This window comes from Primulina tabacum, chromosome 10 (assembly GCF_025594145.1).
Source record: "Primulina tabacum isolate GXHZ01 chromosome 10, ASM2559414v2, whole genome shotgun sequence".
Taxonomy (NCBI): domain Eukaryota; kingdom Viridiplantae; phylum Streptophyta; class Magnoliopsida; order Lamiales; family Gesneriaceae; genus Primulina; species Primulina tabacum.
In genome coordinates, this window is record NC_134559.1 from 12,286,086 (window position 1) to 12,308,347 (window position 22,262).

General features: G+C 32.9%; 1 non-coding gene across 1 annotated transcript; it reads right to left on the reverse strand.

Moving 5' to 3' along the window:
• Nucleotides 1–621: 621 nt before the first annotated feature.
• LOC142513022 (small nucleolar RNA R71) lies at nt 622–728 on the reverse strand. Its single transcript, XR_012808990.1, has one exon. It is a non-coding gene; the product is annotated as a small nucleolar RNA R71 (small nucleolar RNA).
• Between the last annotated feature and the right edge of the window lie 21,534 nt (nt 729–22,262).

The window sequence follows — 22,262 nt, forward strand, 5'->3', positions numbered from 1 at the left end:
ACTTGGGTGAATTATAATTTAAATAGTAGCAAATTTTCGGCGCCGTTGTCGGGGAGGTATAAATTAAGTTTATATTTGTTATTTATATTTTATTTATAAGTATTGTGTTGTTTTTACTTGTATGAGTATTTGGAGTCGTAAAAAAAGTGGTAGACTTATTCGAGTATCTGAAAATAATTTAAATATGGATGATAATTCAAATAATCAAGATGATGATAATAATAATAATAATAATAATAATAATAATAATCAAGAACATGATCAATTAAGAACACTTAGGCACCATATGAACCATATTCGAACTAGTACCCCATCTTGTTTATTTTTCCTCCTGATGCATCTAATTTCAACTTTAAACCTCAAATTATTCAACTTTTACCAAATTTTCATGGCTTAGATTCTGAAAATCCATATTTACATCTAAGAGAATTTGAGTAAGTTTGTAACACTTATAATGATCAAAATTGTAGCATGGATATAGTTCGATTAAAGTTTTTCCCTTTTTCTTTAAAAGATTAAGCTAAAACATGGTTACAAAATTTAAGATCAAGTTCAATAAGATCATGGGAAGAAATGCAACATCAATTTCTCAAAAAAAATTTCCCTTCCCATAGAACAAACTCTTTTAAAAGACAAATTACAATTTTTTCTCAAAAATAAGGAGAAACATTTTATCAATGTTGGGATAGATATAAAGAATTACTTAATACATGCCCACATCATGATTTTGAAACATGGAGAATAGTTTCTCACTTTTATGAAGGTCTAATACCTAAAGATAGGCAAATGATAGAATTCATGTGTAATAGAACTTTTGAAGATAAAAACCCAAATGAAGCTATGGAGTATTTGGATTCATTAGCAGAAAATGCTCAAAATTGGGATAATATAGGTACAATAGAACCACCAACAACTAAAATTAATAATTCAACAAATGGGGGTTGTATCTATAATCTTAAAGATGATATGGATATTCAAGCTAAACTTGCATCTTTAGCAAGAAAATTAAGTCATTAGAAGTGAAAAAGATTGGTCAATTAAAAAGTGCCACGCCCCGAGATCGAGGTTAGTTGACACCGGCGTTGTTTTACAACTACACAATTGAAAATAACAAGCCTTGTAGTACATTATAAACCAAAAACAAGTTTATTACTCATAATCAATCAAAAGATTGTCTTTACAACGTAGATTCTTAAAATGATAAAAATAATATGCGGAAGCTTTTACAACTTACTAAGCCAATACTAAAATAAACTTCTTGAATCATCTTGTTATCTGGCCCAAAACTGGTCTTGTTCATCTTCCTCGATTTTCTTTTCTGATTTATCTAGGGAGAGCAGAGTAAAGGGTGAGTGATATAGTCGTCACTCAACAAGTGGGGGCCGTTTGAGCATAACATAAAAATATTTACACAATTTTCGAAAATAACACGTAAACATATCATGCTTTTCATAACATATCATCATATTCATATCATAACAGCACTGCGATTTTTCCACCTTCTATGGTTTACTTATATCAGTCCCTAATTTTTAATATTCTAAGGGGGCGAGGACATAAAACGGTTCTATCCCACTGTGAAGGGCCATATGTTGGGATTCCCACCCATTTTCAGTGAATCCTCACAATGCCAACACATAAACGTACCAAAATCGCAAAAAAAAAAAAACGTAGAAACAGATTGAAGGTGCTCAACCGAAACTTTCGAAAACAAAATAATTCATACGCAACATATTTTAAAACAAGCCCACTTACCTTTGACTGGAATAAAACGTGAAGAACTCGGAAACCATAGAAGAATCATGCTTCGAAAACGCAACAGCACCTTTACCGAAAAATCAGCCGTTTTGTAAAATTTTTTGCACCTTATTGAACCGTTGGATCGGACTCAAACTTTTACAGTACGTTACGAATTACGTTATTTAAATTATGAACGGTGGAGATAGAGTTTAAAGTTATTTTAATCTGCTTATGGACGAAAAACCGTAGGTATGCTGTTTCTCGCTTAAAATCTGAGCAGTTTTCTTACGAATGCTATAAACAAAAAAATAACCGTTGGATTTGGCTAAAATTTGGGTATGTTATTCAAAACATATGGAATCATATTCTGACTGGTGGAGATCGGATTCCAAGAACCTGAGAGAGAGAAACAAATTTCTGAACCTGAACAGAATTCTGATGACTCGTGCAGAATATTTTGGAGAAAATTTCGAAAATATGGTGAGAAAACTCGAAAATTGAGGTGTGAAATTTGAATGGGAGGGTTCTCCCATTTATAGGGGCGAGGTGAAAATCTTACCATAATTCGATTGATATTCTTTCATAATTTGGAGATGCTCCTTCCATATCCATAAATTCGAGATAATCATTCCATAAATATTGATATGCTTCCTTGTTGAGAAAATCTACCTTGTATATAATATTTTCTTCCAAATTTGATTGATATCCAGTCTTATTTATCATGTATATCTTACATTGAATTTTTAATTCCATGTATTACTTATATTTTGAATTTATTATAACTCGAAAATAAATTCTTATACATGTCTATATTTAATTATTTACGGGCCCAAAAATTTGGGTTCTCACAAAAAGTAATTTTTTGTCATATATGTGATACACATGATCATTCTACAAAAGATTTTCCAACATTACCTTCATTTAAAGAATGTCTCCATGAAAAAGCAAATTATGTTAACAATTATAAAAAACCAATATTAGATCCTTTTTCACAGTCATATAATCTTGGATGGAAAAATCATCCTAATTTTAGTTGGAGGAATGATAATAATGCACAACCTTCACAACAAAATTTCAAAATAACCAAAATCATCAAGGTTATATTCTCTATGTTACACCTTCAAAAAAAAACTTTGAAAATGTAATTCATGCATTTATCCAAAAGCAAGAGTCTATCAATATTCTAATAGTCAATCTATGAGTGATTTGAAAGAAACTCTTGCAAAATTTATATCTGCACTTAATATTCATGAAAAAGGAAAATTTTCATATCAACCTCAACCTAATCCTAAAAATCAAAATCAAGAATTAAATAATAATAACATTGATCAAATAAAATCTGTTATTACCCTTAGAAGTGGTAAAATAGTTATCCATATAGTAATGAAAACAAGGATCATTTAAAATCAAAGAGTAAGGATGATAATCCTGACACTTTTGAGAATGATGATACATTAAATTCAAAGAATAATATGGTGAATGATAAATCATCTGAAATAGTAAATGAGTCAAATAAACCTCCACCATTTCCTCATGCATTAACAAATCATAAAAAACAAAAAAATGATTCTGATATCTATGAAGTTTTTAAACAAATAAAGATAAATATTACATTATTAGATGCTATTAAGCAAGTACCTTTGATAGGATCGATTAACGTATCAAGAGTGTTTAGAAGGGGGGGTTGAATAAACACTCACAATTAAAACTGATCTTTTTGAATTTTGAGTTCAATTTGGTGAAAAACTGATTCTCGGAATCTTGTTGGTCAATGACAATCAGTTAAACTAAAGTAGTTGCGGAAAGTAACCGACTGAAAGATAGAATACGAAAATAAAATACACAAGGATTGTTTCTGGATGTTCGGAGATTTCAATTACTCCTACGTCACCCCTTCTATCTCAAGGATATGATTTCCACTAAAAGACTTTGATCGAATACAAGATTTGTACTGACCCACTTCAGTTTGGACTTATCAATGCCAAAAGCTGAAACTCTTAGTATTACAAAATGTTCTCAGTGCGTAACTGATCTTAGCACTATCGAATTTAACGATTATTACAAAGTGCTAGTGAGCTCAAATTGTAGCCTTGACTGCTACGAATAAATCAAGTAAGAGTGAGCTAAGATTTTGGCAGAATAACAGCAAGCTTTGAATGGAATGATCTTCTTTTTTACTTCATCTGTTCTTCTGTCATATTTATAAGCTTCCCTTCCAACTGTAACTTGAGATATATTTGAATCTTTGTATCCGTTGATTGCCACTTCATTATTGTTTGCTTCATTTATTGTAATGCGGCGTCTTAACTGCTTTAGCCGAAATGCGTTGTTCTAAGCTGTATTGATTGAAGTGCGGCGTTTCATATTCAGTTGCAGTCTTCTATGTCTCTTTGTCAGTTGAATGTTCTTTTCCGAGACATGTTCAGTTGAAGGATGCTTAACTTAAAAGCATACGGCTGAATGTATCAACTGATCGGTTTCCAACGGATCAGTTTTCTTTATTAGATCAGCTGATTTCAGTTGTTAAGTCCAGTTGCTGAATATAATCGCGCGTATCAGTTGGTTGATCAGTTTGTCAAACTCCAGAATTTAGAGTCTGGTTTTCAACAACCTTCCTATGCAAATTTTTTTAAAAGGCTTATGTACTGTGAAGAGAAAATTGCATGTGAAGAAGAAAACATTCTTGGCTGAACAAGTAAGTTCTATTCTTCAAAATAATTCTAGTTTAAAATATTAATATCCTGGTTGTCCAACAATTTCATGTATTATTGGAGAAAATAAAATTAAAAAAGCTTTGTTAGATTTGGGAGCAAGTGTGAATTTACTTCCTTATTCATTTTATGAAAAACTTAATTTAGGAGAATTAAAACTCACTTCTGTTACACTCTTACTGGCGGATAGGTCAATCAAAATACCTAGAGGTATTGTAGAAGATGTGTTGGTTCAAGTTGATAAATTCATATATCATGTAAATTTTATTGTTTTGAATACACAACCAATAGAAGTACATAATGAAATTCCAGTAACATTGGGACGACCATTTCTAGCAACTTCAAATGCTTTAATTAATTGTCGAAATGGAATAATGAAATTGTCTTTTGAAAATATGACTCTAGAATTTAATGTGTTCAATTTATGTAAACAACCAAGTATAAATAAAAATGAATATGATAATGAAATATAAACAATTGTGGAAGAAAATATACAAGAAGAAAATCAACAATCTGAAGTTTTTTCAATGGAAAGTTTTGAGTCTGAAAATAATTTTAAAGAAATTGATAATACAAAACTTGAATTAAAAGTTTTACCATTAGAATTGAAATATGTATTTCTTGGTGAAAATAAAAAAATTTTTGTTGTAATTTCTTCCACTCTTCTACCAAATCAAGAAGTAGATTTAATTAATTTAATTAAAAAATATAAAAATGAAATTGGATTGACTTTGAAAGATATAAAAAATATAAATCCTTTAATTTACACACATAGAATTCACTTGGAAGAAAATGTTAAAACATATCAACAACCACAAAGAAGGTTAATCCACATATGAAGGAAGTTGTTAAGAATGAAGTATTAAAACTATTAGATGCTGGAATTATCTATCCAATCTCAGATAGTAAATGGGTAAGTCCAACACAAATAGTACCTAAAAAATCAGACATCACTGTTATAAAAAATGAAAAGAGAGAGTTATTACAAGCTATGATTACATCTAGTTGGCGTATGTGTATTGATTATAGAAAATTAAATAATGCAACTAGAAAAGATCATTTCCCACTACCATTTTTAGATCAAATTCTTGAAAAAGTAGCAGGTAATTCTTATTACTGTTTTCTTGATGGGTATTCGGGGTATTATCAAATACCTATATCATTAGAAGATCAAGAAAAAACTATTTTCACTTGCCCTTTTGGAACTTTTTCATTTAAAAAAATGCCATTTGGTTTATGTAATGCTCCGGCTACTTTTCAAAGATGCATGTTAAGTATTTTCAGTGATATGATAGAAGAATTTGTAAAAGTTTTTATGGATGATATAACTGTTTTTGGAAACTCATTTGAAAATTGTCTTAAAAATCTAGAAGAATTATTAAAAATATGTGAATAAAAAAATCTTGTTTTAAATTGGGAAAATGTCATTATATGGTAAAATCTGAGATTGTTTTAGGACATGTGATATCTGAAAAAGGAATTGAAGTTGATAAAGCTAAAGTTGATGTTATTGCTAATTTAATATCACCAAAAACGGTCAAAGAAATTCGATCATTCTTGGGTCATGCAGGATTTTATAGAAGGTTTATAAATTTTTTTAGCATAATATCTAAACCAATTTCAAATTTTTTAACAAAAGATACACAATTTGAATGGAATAAAAAATGTGAAAATGCTTTTAAAAAATAATTAATCTTTTAATTACATCACCTATTTTACAACCTCCAGATTGGTCTTTACCATTTAATTAATGTGTGATGCAAGTGATAATGCTATAGGAGCTGTGTTAGGACAAAGAAAAGAAGAAAAACCTTATGCAATCTATTATGCTAGTAGAACCTTAAATAGTGCTCAAATAAATTATTCAACTACTGAGAAAGAATTACTTTCAGTAATATTTGCATTAGATAAGTTTCGATCTTATTTAATTGGATATACTACTATTGTTTACACTGATCATTCTACCGTAAAATATCTATCAAATAAACAAGATGCTAAGCCAAGATTAATACGGTGGATCTTATTGCTACAAGAATTTGATATTATAATTAAAGATAAAAAGGAAAAGAAAATGTCGTAGCCGATCATTTATCTAGAATATGACTGTCATCTCATAATGAAAAACCAATAAATAAAATTTTTCAGATGATCAGTTGTTTTATGCTATTATTATGCCATGGTTTGCTAACATTGTAAATGGTCTTGTGACAAATAAAATGCCTTCTCATTGAAATTCACAGGATAAGAATATATTCTTGATAGAAGTAAAAAAAAATTTATTGGGATGATCTTTACTTGTTTAAGTATTGTTCTGACCAAATTTTTCGACGATGCATACCCAGCAATGAAGTAAGTAATGTTATTAAATTTTGTCATTCTGAAGCATGTGGAGGTCATTTTTCATCCAATAAAATAGCTACAAAAATCTTACAATGTGGATTTTATAGACCGTCTTTATTCAAATATACGCATTTATTTTGCAAATCTTGTGAAAACTGTAAGAAGATGGGATCAATTTCAAAAATAAACATGATGTCTTTAAATCCAATCATAATTATTGAAATATTTGATAGTTGGGGGATAGATTTTATGGGTCCATTTCTATTATCTTTTGGATTTACCTACATTTTAGTCGTTGTTTATTATGTTTCAAAATGGATTGAAGCAATTGCATGTAGAACTAATGTGGGGAACCGGACGCTAATCATGTTCTTAATCATCATTGGGACAATTTAATCAATTATAATAAACAGGGTCTAATTTTTTTTTTATACCAATATCAAAATGCGGAACGTAATGGAATTCATTCTAATATACAGATCAGTATTAAAGTACGAGTCTTGTACTATATACAATCATTCCAAAATAAGGTTTCACAACTACATATCAAGTGTTTAAACCCTATTTCTAATCAAAGTCCATAGTCTCCACTCTAATCACGATCTCTCTCTTCATCTTCTCCTCGACCCTGATCCCGATCCTGTCCCATCTGTTGCCATGCACACATACAAACACGACAACAGCCGGATAACTCCGGTGAAAATTATATTCTCAGTATGAATCAACGAAACATGCGATCATATAATAAATATAAAAGCATGTACAGATAACAGTAATACGTATCAAAATCTGAAAACACAATCAATATCAAACTGTCAGTCAGACTCGTGACTCCACATCTTAGACTAGACTCAATCCTAGCCTAGGGATCCCGGTTTCCAGATGTTGGCATTCCATATCGAATATCAGTAATAGAAGAAACTCCGATTCTATTCAACATCGATATGACCAAACATCCTGTGTCTTGACCTATTTGTCACAGACTTTGGCACCTTCGCCAATTCACAATCCCGTGACAATGTGCAATGTGCCAGTGATGATTGCATCACTATCAGGCACTTCTGTCACATGATCGATCATCTAATACTCGTCTAATACATGCTTCCTATGAATCAATAGAACAATCATATCAATTCAATTCAATGCATATAATAACAATAAGTATGTGATTTAGGGAAACTCAAGTATATAATACTCGAGTCGTTCTCCCGGTACCACGTTGACTTATGCCTTTCGTTTCGTAGTACTAACAGCTTGGCAACTCTGATCTCGCTGCTATCGTCTCTGAAGCTGTCAATATCAATCTGAAATAACATTCCCAATAGGTACAATATCAGTATACAATCTCATTCAAGACCTGTTCTGATCAATACTCAAATCAAACATAATCTGACCCATATCAACGATATCATGATACAATCTCAATCAATACTGAATCTGATCAAAATCAATCAACTGATGTTTCGACGGCATAACAATTACAGTCTCGATAACCCCGTCAATCTCAATATCACATATATAATACCACCACTCATAATCTGTGTCAATACAACTCATAACTTCAATAATAACAGATCATAATCTGAAATCTGTACAACCTCAATCATATCATTTCTGAAAATCATAATAATTACATAAACAGTCTGTTTTTCGATCTGAGTTCAATTATATACTGATCAGTATATCTAGAACTCATAATATCAGTCAAATCCCAATTCCCCCAATATCATAATTTCAAACGATATCAGAATGTAACAAAACTTACTTCCAGTTGAAGCTCTCATCGATAGGAACTCGGTACTGTACTCGGATTTCCAATCAGACGGACGGATCGTTCGTAAATTAAATTCTAAAATCAAATGCTTACGAATTCCTCATATTCTCGATTCTTTCTCCTTTTTCCTTTCTGAAGAAGTATAGTATACATATGTATATATATCATTGCATGCCAGTACATGTGGCTCGATCTATGCGCTGCACATCTCGCGCATATGCGCGACTTCTATCGGCGCATATGCGCGAGACCTTCAAGTCTCCGCGCTGGTGCTCTCGGCAGCTCGCGCATATGCGTGCCCCATCGCCGCGCATATGCGCGAGACCTACTGTCTCGTGCACACACACACACTCGCGCATATGCGCGCCCACGCTCGGCGTATATGCGCGAGGAATTCTTCACAACTCTCGGGTACCCTCGCGCATGTGCGCATCTTTAGGTTGTGCATGTGCGCCCAACTCCCTGGTCTCGGCATTCTTGGACAACACTTGCTCGCGCATATGCACGAGACTTACTGTCTCGGCAATCATTCCAAGCACTTGCCTCGCGCATATGCGCGAGGTGTTCTGTCCTCGCGAGTGTTCTCCCGCGCATATGCGCGCATTTCTCCGCGCATGTGCGTGATGCCTACTGGTCTCCAACCTTTGTCCAAGCTATCCCATGTCCTCTTCAATGTCATGCTATTCTCAAATCATATCTAATCCTAATCACATCAATAAGTCAATTGATCAATCTCAGGTTACAGTAATCCAATCTCGGGCATTACATTTCTCCCCCCCAAGATATGATTTCGTCCCCGAAATCACAGGCAATCAATTCTGAAATCTTAAACAATTAAATCAGATAGTCAATCAAACACAAGAAGGAGATATACAGAAGCCAACCGAAATTTCATGTTAACGAAACAATTCGGAAATTCTCTGCCTCATACCAGATTCTATTTCTCAGGTAGCTTCTTTGATGCCCTGACGACTCCACTGAACTTTCAGTAGCGGAATAGTCTTTATTCTGAATTATCTTTCTTCTACTGATTCTGATTCTATTCGAGAATAATAATTTAAGAAGTATAAGGTCATAATACAACTCGAATTAGCTATGATCGAATCAATCTCAAAATATTGGCTATACAATATCCATATATACCAATTCACAGCTCATAGCAAGACAATACCATCATCGGCTACCAAATCGGTTTATTCTAATTCAATTCAATACTCAGTTTTCTGCCTCAAATTCCAACGGTCATCATCGGATATTAGCATATTTGGTTTGTTTATTCTGAGCTGTCTTCCTTTTCTTCTGAATCAGCTTTACTTTCTTCAGTCATATCTCTGATCATGTCAGGTCCAATCTCAGGTACCTCAGAGATCTTATCCCAATAAAGAGGGATTTGTACTTCTTATCGTACCATGCTTCGAACGATGCCATCTCAGTACTCGGTTGATAGCTGTTGTTGTACGAAAACTCATCAAGTGGTACAGAATCTTGCCAACCAGTGCCACATCAGGCACTACAGCTCCAAGTATATCTTCCAGTGTCTGGATAGTCCGCTCTGACTATCTATCAATCTGTGGATGATATTTGGGAAGAGCTGGTATATACTCTGCCTAAAGTGCGAAATCAACTGAAAATCACGGTCTGATATAATTAACTTTGGCATTCTGTGCAACCTGATCATTTCTCTGGCAGAAATCTCAGTAGTCTAGTCATATTTGTATGTCTTCATGTACGAAATAAAACTCTCAGACTTGGTTAGTCTGTCACTCTCAACTCTAATCGATATTCAATCTCAGGAGTATTGCAGTAGCTTCGTCACGATATCTCTGGAAATGTGATCTCATTCCCTTTCAAGAATCGATAAGTTATATAACCAATCTCCTGGTTTCATTCTTTCTGTCTTCTTTGGTCGGCAATTCAGACATTTCAATACAGACTCTGTCATATTCGAGCTCATCTGTTTCTATCAAAATTGTCTTTTCAAATTATCACACATATTTCCGCCATCAGAATGAATGCTGAATCGATGATCGTGCACTTCTGACAATACCTGTCGTTTCCAATTTGAAACATCTGGCACAACAAATCTGTTATTCACATACAATACAGTATCACATACCTGATAATCTGATCGATACACTGCTCTGACTAACGATATTAAGTTCTACCCATTCTGATCAACTTTTTTTTTGAACTGCTTTACTTCTCAAAATCGATTCTGATTCAACTGGCACAACATTAGGTTTCAACAGTCTACAATCTGTTTCAAATACTCATTCAGAATAACCGAGATTTCGAATCAAATTCAGAGGTTCAGTCATCGATAATAGCCTGCTAAACTCATAGAACTGCAATATCTGACACTGATGTCAATCTCGGCCAACTGATCACGGTCTCAACGGTGCTAAGAATAACCGAGATATCATCTTTGGATATAACACGCCCCAAACACAATCGATCTCAATCAAGATTCACATATTAACAATTTCTGTATACAACATTTCAGTTCTCAGAATATTCAATATCATCTTCAAATGTTCGATTCAATCAATCATATGCTTCGAATATTTCAGAACATCACAGATAAAACGAGCCTGGAATCATCAAAATATTTCTGAACACAGGGTTCATCAACTCATACATAGCTGACACATCTCACGGAGAACACACAATCAGATGCAACTCTCGGCCAGTAATATTCTAATTGCTTTTTCAATTCTTTCAATTCCATCAGTATTATTCTGTACGGAGTTCCAGAGACAAGAACAGTACCCGGTATCAATTCGAGGCTGAAATCTATCTCCCTGAATGAAGGCAACCCGAGATCTCATCTGGGAAACAGTAGTAACTCTCATGCCACTGGTGAATCAGCCAATGATAAGTTCAATTTCAGTAAATCAACTGAATACATTTTAAGGAATCCTTCTGTTTCTTTCCATAATCATCAAGTCATGAACCTCACACATGTTAAAGGAATTCTAGATATAGAATCCTTACCGTACAATGTTCGTTATTCGGCCATTTCAGGTCCGAATCTTACCATCTTTTGGAAACAGTCCACGGTAGCTCTGTACTTGTTCAGCATATCATTATAAATCATGCAGTCGAACTCAGACAACACAAGTACATTATAGACTATCTCAATATCATTCTCATCTTACTGGAGTATACGATATTTTATAGAGTTCCCTGATATCAAACATCTCCCCAAACGGTAAAGAGATCACTACTACAGCAGTTACAGATTCAACAGATAAAGCATACATCAATGCAAATCATTCAAAGATAATGTGTAGGATGAACGAGTATATCTCAATACATATGCAAAATAATCATAAAAGAACGAATACCTGTCCCTATGTCATCAAGTGCATCCAGGGTCTATTCCTCGTTCACTGCCACCAGATGCTTCTTCTCCCTGGAATCTTCGGGAACTTCTTTGTGGACATACTCTAGCAAAATGTCCTGACTGTTGGCAAATGTTGCAACTACCCAATACACCTCTGCATTGTTCTGTGGAATGTCTCCCACCACAAGTTCTGCAATACACTCCGGTATAACTCTGGCTAGAACCACTGGAGCTAGTTGAACCGCTCCCTAACTTCTTAAACTGTTTCTTTCGAGCTTTCAAAGGATATTTCTTTCCAACACTAGTACTACCACTATCAAATCTGAGAGAGAATTCCTGTTTCTGTAGTGGAGCAACATACGACTTTCCTCGTTGTTGGATCAAACTTGCTTCAGCTTCCTTAGCTCTGCTCAAGGCTTCAGCAAAATTCCGGGGTCGTTCCACATTTATCAATGTACCTATCTCAGGATTCAATCCCATAGTAAACCGATCGGCTACAATTTCATTATTTCCAGCCACGTGAGGAGAAAAACGTAGCAGGGTAGAGAATTTAGCAACATACTCTTCAATGTTTAGCTGACCCTGTTTCAGATTTTCAAACTCTGTCCTCTTGTCCTCTCGGTACGAAAGTGGGAAAAACCTTCGATAGAATTCAGCTTTGAAAATTTTCCACGTAATCACCGTACCACGCTGTTCTAAGTCTTCTTTGGTTGCGATCCACCAGCTCTTTGCAACCTCCTGTAATCGGTGCCCAATCAGTTTCACTTTACGTTCATCCGAGTACTCCAACGAATCAAACAACATTTCAATATCGTCTAACCAGCCCTCACAATCATCAGTCGTCTCAGTAGCCTTCAGAATCGGCGGTTTACATGACTGAAACCTCTGTAGCTGTGTTTTCATCGAAGTTACAGCCACATCCATTGGATCCATCAAGATACTACCCTGTCCTGGGAGTCTTCGAGGAGATAGATCTAATTATCAAAATGATTAGTAACCAGATATCACCAACCTGTTTCACTCATCCTCTGATCATCTTACTGCTGATCAATAATCGGTTCCGATTCATTCTCAATAATACACATTACCAATTTAAATCAAATAATTCAGGTAAACATGTATGAAAGTAGTAAGCATGCTAGCAGTCAAAAGCAAGGAAAGAAAACTCAATCTACCCCGCTCACTAGCTTCTATCTCAATCTAAAGGATCTATCGCTCTGATACCACCTGTTGTGGGGACCCGGACGCTAATCATGTTCTTAATCATCATTGGGACAATTTAATCAATTATAATAAACAGGGTCTAAATTTTTTTTTATACCAATATCAAAATGCGGAACGTAATGGAATTCATTCTAATATATAGATCAATATTAAAGTACGAGTCTTGTACTATATACAATCATTCCAAAATAAGGTTTCACAACTACATATCAAGTGTTTAAACCTATTTCTAATCAAAGTCCGTAGTCTCCACTCTAATCACGATCTCTCTCTTCATCTTCTCCTCGACCCTGATCCCTATCCTGTCCCACCTGTTGCCATGCACACATACAAACACGACAACAGCCGGATAACTCCGGTGAAAATTATATTCTCAGTATGAATCAACGAAACATGCGATCATATAATAAATATAAAAGCATGTACAGATAACAGTAATACGTATCAAAATCTGAAAACACAATCAATATCAAACTGTCAGTCAGACTCGTGACTCCACATCTTAGACTAGACTCAATCCTAGCCTAGGGATCCCGGTTTCCAGATGTTGGCATTCCATATCGAATATCAGTAATAGAAGAAACTCCGATTCTATTCAACATCGATATGACCAAACATCCTGTGTCTTGACCTATTTGTCACAGACTTTGGCACCTTCGCCAATTCACAATCCCGTGACAATGTGCAATGTGCCAGTGATGATTGCATCACTATCAGGCACTTCTGTCACATGATCGATCATCTAATACTCGTCTAATACATGCTTCCTATGAATCAATAGAACAAGCATATCAATTCAATTCAATGCATATAATAACAATAAGTATGTGATTTAGGGAAACTCAAGTATATAATACTCGAGTCGTTCTCCCGGTACCACGTTGACTTATGCCTTTCGTTTCGTAGTACTAACAGCTTGGCAACTCTGATCTCGCTGCTATCGTCTCTGAAGCTGTCAATATCAATCTGAAATAACATTCCCAATAGGTACAATATCAGTATACAATCTCATTCAAGACCTGTTCTGATCAATACTCAAATCAAACATAATCTGACCCATATCAACGATATCATGATACAATCTCAATCAATACTGAATCTGATCAAAATCAATCAACTGATGTTTCGACGGCATAACAATTACAGTCTCGATAACCCCGTCAATCTCAATATCACATATATAATACCACCACTCATAATCTGTGTCAATACAACTCATAACTTCAATAATAACAGATCATAATCTGAAATCTGTACAACCTCAATCATATCATTTCTGAAAATCATAATAATTACATAAACAGTCTGTTTTTCGATCTGAGTTCAATTATATACTGATCAGTATATCTAGAACCCATAATATCAGTCAAATCCCAATTCCCCCAATATCATAATTTCAAACGATATCAGAATGTAACAAAACTTACTTCCAGTTGAAGCTCTCATCGATAGGAACTCGGTACTGTACTCGGATTTCCAATCAGACGGACGGATCGTTCGTAAATTAAATTCTAAAATCAAATGCTTACGAATTCCTCATATTCTCGATTCTTTCTCCTTTTTCCTTTCTGAAGAAGTATAGTATACATATGTATATATATCATTGCATGCCAGTACATGTGGCTCGATCTATGCGCTGCACGTCTCGCGCATATGCGCGACTTCTATCGACGCATATGCGCGAGACCTTCGAGTCTCCGCGCTGGTGCTCTCGGCAGCTCGCGCATATGTGTGCCCCATCGCCGCGCATATGCGCGAGACCTACTGTCTTGTGCACACACACACTCGCGCATATGCGCGCCCACGCTCGGCGCATATGCGCGAGGAATTCTCCACAACTCTCGGGTACCCTCGCGCATGTGCGCATCTTTAGGTTGCGCATGTGCGTCCAACTCCCTGGTCTCGGCATTCTTGGACAACACTTGCTCGCGCATATGCGCTCCATGTCCCGCGCATATGCGTGAGACTTACTGTCTCGGCAATCATTCCAAGCACTTGCCTCGCGCATATGCGAGCCCCTTCTAGCGCATATGAGCGAGGTGTTCTGTCCTCGCGAGTGGTCTCCCGCGCATATGCGCGCATTTCTCCGCGCATGTGCGTGATGCCTATTGGTCTACAACCTTTGTCCAAGCTATCCCATGTCCTCTTCAATGTCATGCTATTCTCAAATCATATCTAATCATAATCACATCAATAAGTCAATTGATCAATCTCAGGTTACAGTAATCCAATCTCGGGCAATACAACTAATGATCATAAAGTTGTTATAAAATTTTTATAACAAAATATTTATAGCTGATTTGGAATACCTTGAGCAATAATTAGTGATGGGGGAAGTCATTTTATAAATAAAACATTTTTTTCTTTGTTAAGAAAATATGGCATTACACATAAAGTTTTTACCCCATATCATCCTCAAAGTAATGTTCAAGTTGAACTAGCAAATAGAGAAATAAAACAAATTTTAGAAAAAAAATAGTTAATCCAAATCGAAAAGATTGGTCTTTAAGATTAATTGATGTATTAAACATCATTAGGAATGTCACCATATAGGTTAGTTTTTGATAAGCATTGTCATTTACCAGTTGAACTTGAACATAAAGTTTATTGGGCAATTAAAGCATTTAATATTAATTTAGATGATGCATCTAAATTAAGAAAATTACAAATAAATGAACTTGAAGAATTAAGAATTGATGCATAGGAAAATTCAAAGATTTATAAAGATAAAACTAAAGCCTTTCGTGATAAAAATATTATGAGGAAGTCATTTGAAATTGGACAAAAAATTTTACTTTATAATTCTCGTTTGCATTTATTTCCAGGAAAACTAAGATCGAGATGGTCTGGACCATTTATAGTTAAATTTGTTTATCCTCATGGTGTTGTCGATATTGAAAATCCTAAAAATAATGACGTGTTTAAAGTTAATGGGCAAAGACTTAAGCCTTTTATAGAAAATGAAATTCTTAATGATGAGTTTATGCCTTTATATGATCCACAATAGTTGTTTGATATTTTCATTTTTTTTTTTTGCAGATTCTAGTTCATTTCCCGGTTAAGTGGTGGATAACGGTACTCCGTGACTGTTTAAGTCGGTTTCTTCAGTTTCCCCAAAATAATTGAAATAAATAATAATAATAATAATAATAATAATAATAATAATAATAATATGGATGCGGTTATTGTGAATCTTCATGAATATTTTGCTTGTTTACCTGTTAATGTGTTGAAAAAAATTTATAAAGCTAGATGTGAGCGAATAAGAATGATGATGACATATGGCATACCGAATGATGTCCGTTTGATAATTGAAGCAAAAGTTCGATTGGTTGGGGAAGCAAGTGAAATAATAATATGACATATGCTAGGATTTGGTAAAAGCACATATGCCAATAAACGAAGAGCTAAACGTATAGGTGGATGTCATAAATGTGCAAGGTGGAATTGTAAAGGTAAATGCAAAAATGTTGGAATGACATAAATGAATAGAGAAGATAAAATTTTATTCATTAAGAATGATATGAGTAAAGAGCCTTTTTATAATTTTCTAGAGGTTCTTGATACACATTATAGTGGGTACGTGCAAAATGAACTTCTTAAACTATGGTGGCAATTTCAACATGAGGAATATCAATATGGACGGTGGAATCAGCCTTACAAAGATCCTACTGTAGCAACACATATCTATTTGGATAAATATATATATATATATATACATACATACCATTTAGTCTTGGGAATCTGACGCTAAAAGACCTTGTTTGCCAATTTATAAAAAAATTGGATGGAAAGCATATCCTCGACTCATAGAAGACGTTGAAGCCGTTACTGGACGTAAAATCAGAGGAAGATGTGAGCCACAATCACAACTACGCTGTATATATGTTTTTAATTTTATGTCATTTTTATTTTCTTTTATTAATAATAATTTCCTATTCAAATATTGACTTTTTGTATGTTACACTTATAAATTCATATGTTGTGATCTAACAATTACAGAAAACATATTTCTAAACATGTCAACATCCACGGTAAGTAAAATAAAAAATATTTGTGTATTTCGTAGATCTAGTGCAGGAAAAGATTCAATTTATGAAGAAGTAGCAGAAAAGCTTGGAATAACACTTGCTAAAAAAAATTCAATTGGTATATGGTGGTGGTGAAGTTGGTCTCATGGGAAAAGTTGCTAAAAAAATGCGCATACAGGTGGAAGTGAAGTCTTAGGCATTATTCCGATCATCTTAGCCAAACTTACTGGAACAACAATAGGAGAAGAAATGAAAGTGGACGTGTATGAACAAATTACTCAAATGATTGAACATTCAGATGCTTTCATTACTTTGCCAGGAGGTTTCGGTACTTTGGAGGAAACATTTCATACTGTTTGCTTGGCACAATTAAATATCCACAATAAGTCAATTGGTTTGTTAAATGTTAACAATAATTATGATAAACTGTTATCGTTTCTTGATGATGTTGTCGAACATGGATTTATTTCATTAGCTTCACGAAGGATGTTAGTTTCTGCTACAAGTGAAGGTGAACTTATTGATTTACTGCAATGATTTAGTTTGAACCAGATCCATTCTTATCTCAACTTAATTGGCCAACATCCAAGAGTAAGAAAAGAAAATTCATGTGATGTTAAACTTGTGATTGAACGGTATGTTTTAATGTTTTTTTAAGGTACGAATAATCTCTTCTTCTTCTCTTAGTTTTTTTTATTATATGAAAATAAAAATATATTTACATATAATAATAATAATAATAATAATAATAATTTTTAGTTTCAATGTTGAGTAAGATGTCAGTAAAATGCACTTGAGACGCATTAGTTAATAATTATTAGAAAATCACAATACGCTAGATTTTAATATTCATTATATTCAAATTACAGATTACAAGAAAAATTAGTTTTTCATGTGTACCAATTTTTATATATATATATATATATATATATATATATTTGATCAATTAATATAAAATGTATAATAGATGTGTTTATATATATATATATATATATAATTATGTGCGTTTTCCAATAAAATAATTTCTAAAATTTTTATGAGAATATAGTTAAAAGATATGGTTTGTATGGTTGTTAACATGTATAATTGAAAGAATTCTTTTTGTAAAAGTATAATATATACTCACACATCTTTTGTGAGTAAGTGGTGAAAAATGAGAAAACAATTAATAAATTTTTATTCATTATTAAAAAATGGTTAATTACAAGAATATAACTCTCCTAAAAATATTTATTAAAAAAAGTAAATAAATAACGGACTGCAAAGTATTTTATTCATTGTAATTTTTTTTCTAGATTTGATTGATGTACTATCCATGTGTTCTAAAAACATCAATCAATGTGTTCTAAAAAAACAAAAAAACAAAAAACAAAAAACAAAACAAAAAAAACAAAAATATTTGTTTGTGTTGGATAAGTTTCAAAATAGTCGGAGGTATCCGATTTATGTTATTGTAAAACTTTGCAGTGACGTTAAAAAAAAAGGAGATTTTATTCTTTGTAAATTTTCCTATTTTGTTTTCAATATTTGTTTATTTAATTGTCTGCTTTAATACTTAGCCTTTTTCGATGAGAGTTAATATTCGTTCCAACTCCATGAGTGTAAATCAGCTATTTATTAAATATTTTGACCTGAAATAATATGGAGTCGAGGCTTTTACGAAAATATTCTTGATATTATACATGTTATGGTGGGTGAAGTGAATTATCTTTTTGACTATATTATTATAAAAAATTTAGAAATTTTAAAAAATATATATACATATTCTTACTTTATATGTTATGTGAAAAAATAAGAATAATAATAAAACACATCTAATTATATATTATTATATTAAATGAAAATTATATATATATATATATTTATATATATATATATATATCGGTATATGATTTTGTTTTTAAAATAAATATGTTTGTATATTTGAATATATAAAAGGAATAAAGAATCTAGCTTGTAATTTTCTGATAAATTTTATTACTAAGGGACTCGTAATAAGATAGTGAGGTGGTGTGATGAAACTTAAAATTAATAATTTATTATATGTTAAAACCTATATTTTAAAATTTAAATTTCATTAAAATTACAAAATTATGTTATTTTAGTATTGTTTGTTTATATTTAATTGTCTTACTAAATATGTTTTAATTTCAGGTTTTCTACACGTTGGTAAAATAAATATAACTCAAGCTACAAAATTCAAATTGAGGTGATTCAAACATGTTTGGAATTCTTGAAAAATTATCTACAACTTTGCAGAAGACATGAATGCATAAAAAATTCATTAAGATGATTAAATTGTGCAAATATCAAAAGGATGACATATTTACTTTTATTATGACCAGCATATAGTAAACAAATCGTAACTATTTCAATATTTAACCAAATGAGGTGAACCAAAAAGCCAAATTCATCTACAAACAATTCTCCACATGTTTGATGTTTTGAGCAAAGTCAAATTCGGAGATTAAAGTCGTGGAACATAGCATTCAAAGAAGGGTCAATGAATTGAAGTTGGAGGAGACAAAAACTACTATTACAACTACATGACAATAATGAAATTTTTGACCTTTCCTCTCATTTGGCATATAAATAGAGGCCTTGTGTTAGCTTGAGGAGTATCATATCTCATTGCAAAATATAGTTTGTGTGTATAAAAGTTCTAATTTTAATATATTTTCTTTCCCAACTATGAGTGAGGATTTTAGTGTGGATCAAAAGTAAGCTCATGGGAAGCTAAATCTAATATGTCAAGGTAAAGAGGATGAATTCTTAGTGAAGTAAGATTGTTTATATTTTGTATATTCTTTCTATATTTCTTTTCATTTAGCTAACTTCTTTTTATTGTAGGTATAAAAATGAATTATTTGTTGTTATCAATTTACATCAAATGCTTGATACCATTGAAGTGAATATCTTGATTTGTTGTTTAGTTTTGATACAATAAATATTTCATCAATTATTTTTATTGTTATTATATATATATATATATATATATATATATATATATATATAATTATATCATATATTTCATTTAGACGATAGCGTGGTTCTGCCGGTTGTTCTAAATGAAATATTACGATTTAATACTAACATCTAACAATCTAACATTTACTTTATTGCAACTAACATTTATCTTATTGCAACTAACTTTTATTTTTCGCAACTAACTTTTATTTTCTCGCATCTAACTCTTACTTTACCGTAACTAGATTATTAAATCATATGTTTCATTTAGGCAATAGCGTGGCTCTGTCGGTTGTTCTAAATGAAATATAATGATTTAATCTAACATTTATTTTATTCAATTTTATATTTAACAGTTATATATATAATCATAGGTACCATATATAAAATATCGGTTAATTTGGTATTTTATATAATGTGAACTATATTATATTATGTATTTGTTTAAATATTCTATTTTCTTTTTCGTGGAACCATTAATTATGGTGGTTTCCGTTGTTCTACTTTTAGTTAAACAATATTACATAAACCAAAAATAAATCCTTGAGCCTTGAATAATTGGTAAACTTCATCCTTGTATTTGGTAACTTATAGATTAATAAATTTAAACTTAAAATAACATCTCTGTGGATCGATCTCGTACATACCAAATATATTACTTGTAGACAACCGACACTTGGGTGAATTATAATTTAAGTAGTAGCAAGACAGCTCACGCCTCAATCTTCAGGCGCAATACAAAAGATTTCAGACACAAATCGGAGAGAAGTGAACGTTGTTTTCATACAGCGTGAGGAGATTGGAAAGGTAGAGAGAGAAGAGGAGAAGGTTGAGCCCACACCCATTAAGGAAGAAGAGTCAACTCCAAGCAAAAACATCCGAGGTAAGAAAGGTAAGGGATATAATTTGGATCAATGTATTAATATTTCCTTACTTCCCTACCCCCACAGATTTATGAAGTTGAATGCTGAGTTTCAAAAGAAAAAGGTCTTGAAGATTTTAAGAACCTATACATTAACATCCAGTCTACAGATCTGGAGGAAGTGACACTTACCGAAGGAGGCAATGAGGAGATACAAAAAAATCTTCCACAAAAGTTGCATGAACTCGGGAAATTCGATGTACCATGTGCAATAGAGGGCCAAATGGTGGGAGAAGTATTTGTGATTTAGGGGCGAGCGTGAACGTAATACCAAGTTCTCTTCATGAGAAACTTGGACTTAGCAAGATGAAGCCCACAGAACTTATCTTGCAGTTTGATATGATCGATTGACTGGTGAAAGTGTGTTTAGAAGGGGGGCTTGAATAAACACTCACGATTTTTTTATAATATTTTCGAATATGAAGTCGGTTTTGTAACAAACTGAAACTTGGAATCTTGTCAGTAGATATCAATCAGTTAACAATGATGTGCGGAAATAAACTTACTAATAGATAGAATGAAAACTTAAATAAGAACACACAAGATTTTATGGATGTTCGGAGATTTCAATCACTCCTACGTCACCCTTTCTATCACAAGGATAGGATATTCAATAAAAGACTTTGATCGATACAAACACTTGTACAGACCCACTTTCGTTTGGACTTAACACTGCCAAGACTGAATATCTTAGTTTACAATATGATTCACAGTACTTCAACTTAAAATATTTAGCACAACTGATCTATTTAAGATCGAGTTTTACAACAATAGTTTGTGCTAGAAAGCTCGGAGTATAGCCTTGAATGCTATAAGTAAATACGATAAGTGTGAGCTTGACTTTTAGCAGAATTTCAGTAGAGTGATCGATAGAATAGTATTTCGTTTTGTATCGTGTGTTCGGAGGGTTTCTCGGCTGTTCTCCTCTGCTATTTATGGGCTTTTCTTTAACGGTAACAATAAATACAATTTGAATCTTTATATCCATTATTTGCCACGTCAACATTCCTCTGACATTAGTACACTGCAGCTTTTGAAATGTGGCGTTCCCACTATTAGTTTCAGTCTGCTTTGTACTGTTGTCTGTTGAACGTCCTTTTCTTGATGTGTACAGCTGAAGGATCAGCTGATGAGCAATAGCTGATAAGCTTTCAACTGTTTGTAGCAATTGATCAGTTTCCAACTGATCAGTCAGTTGACTGTCTAC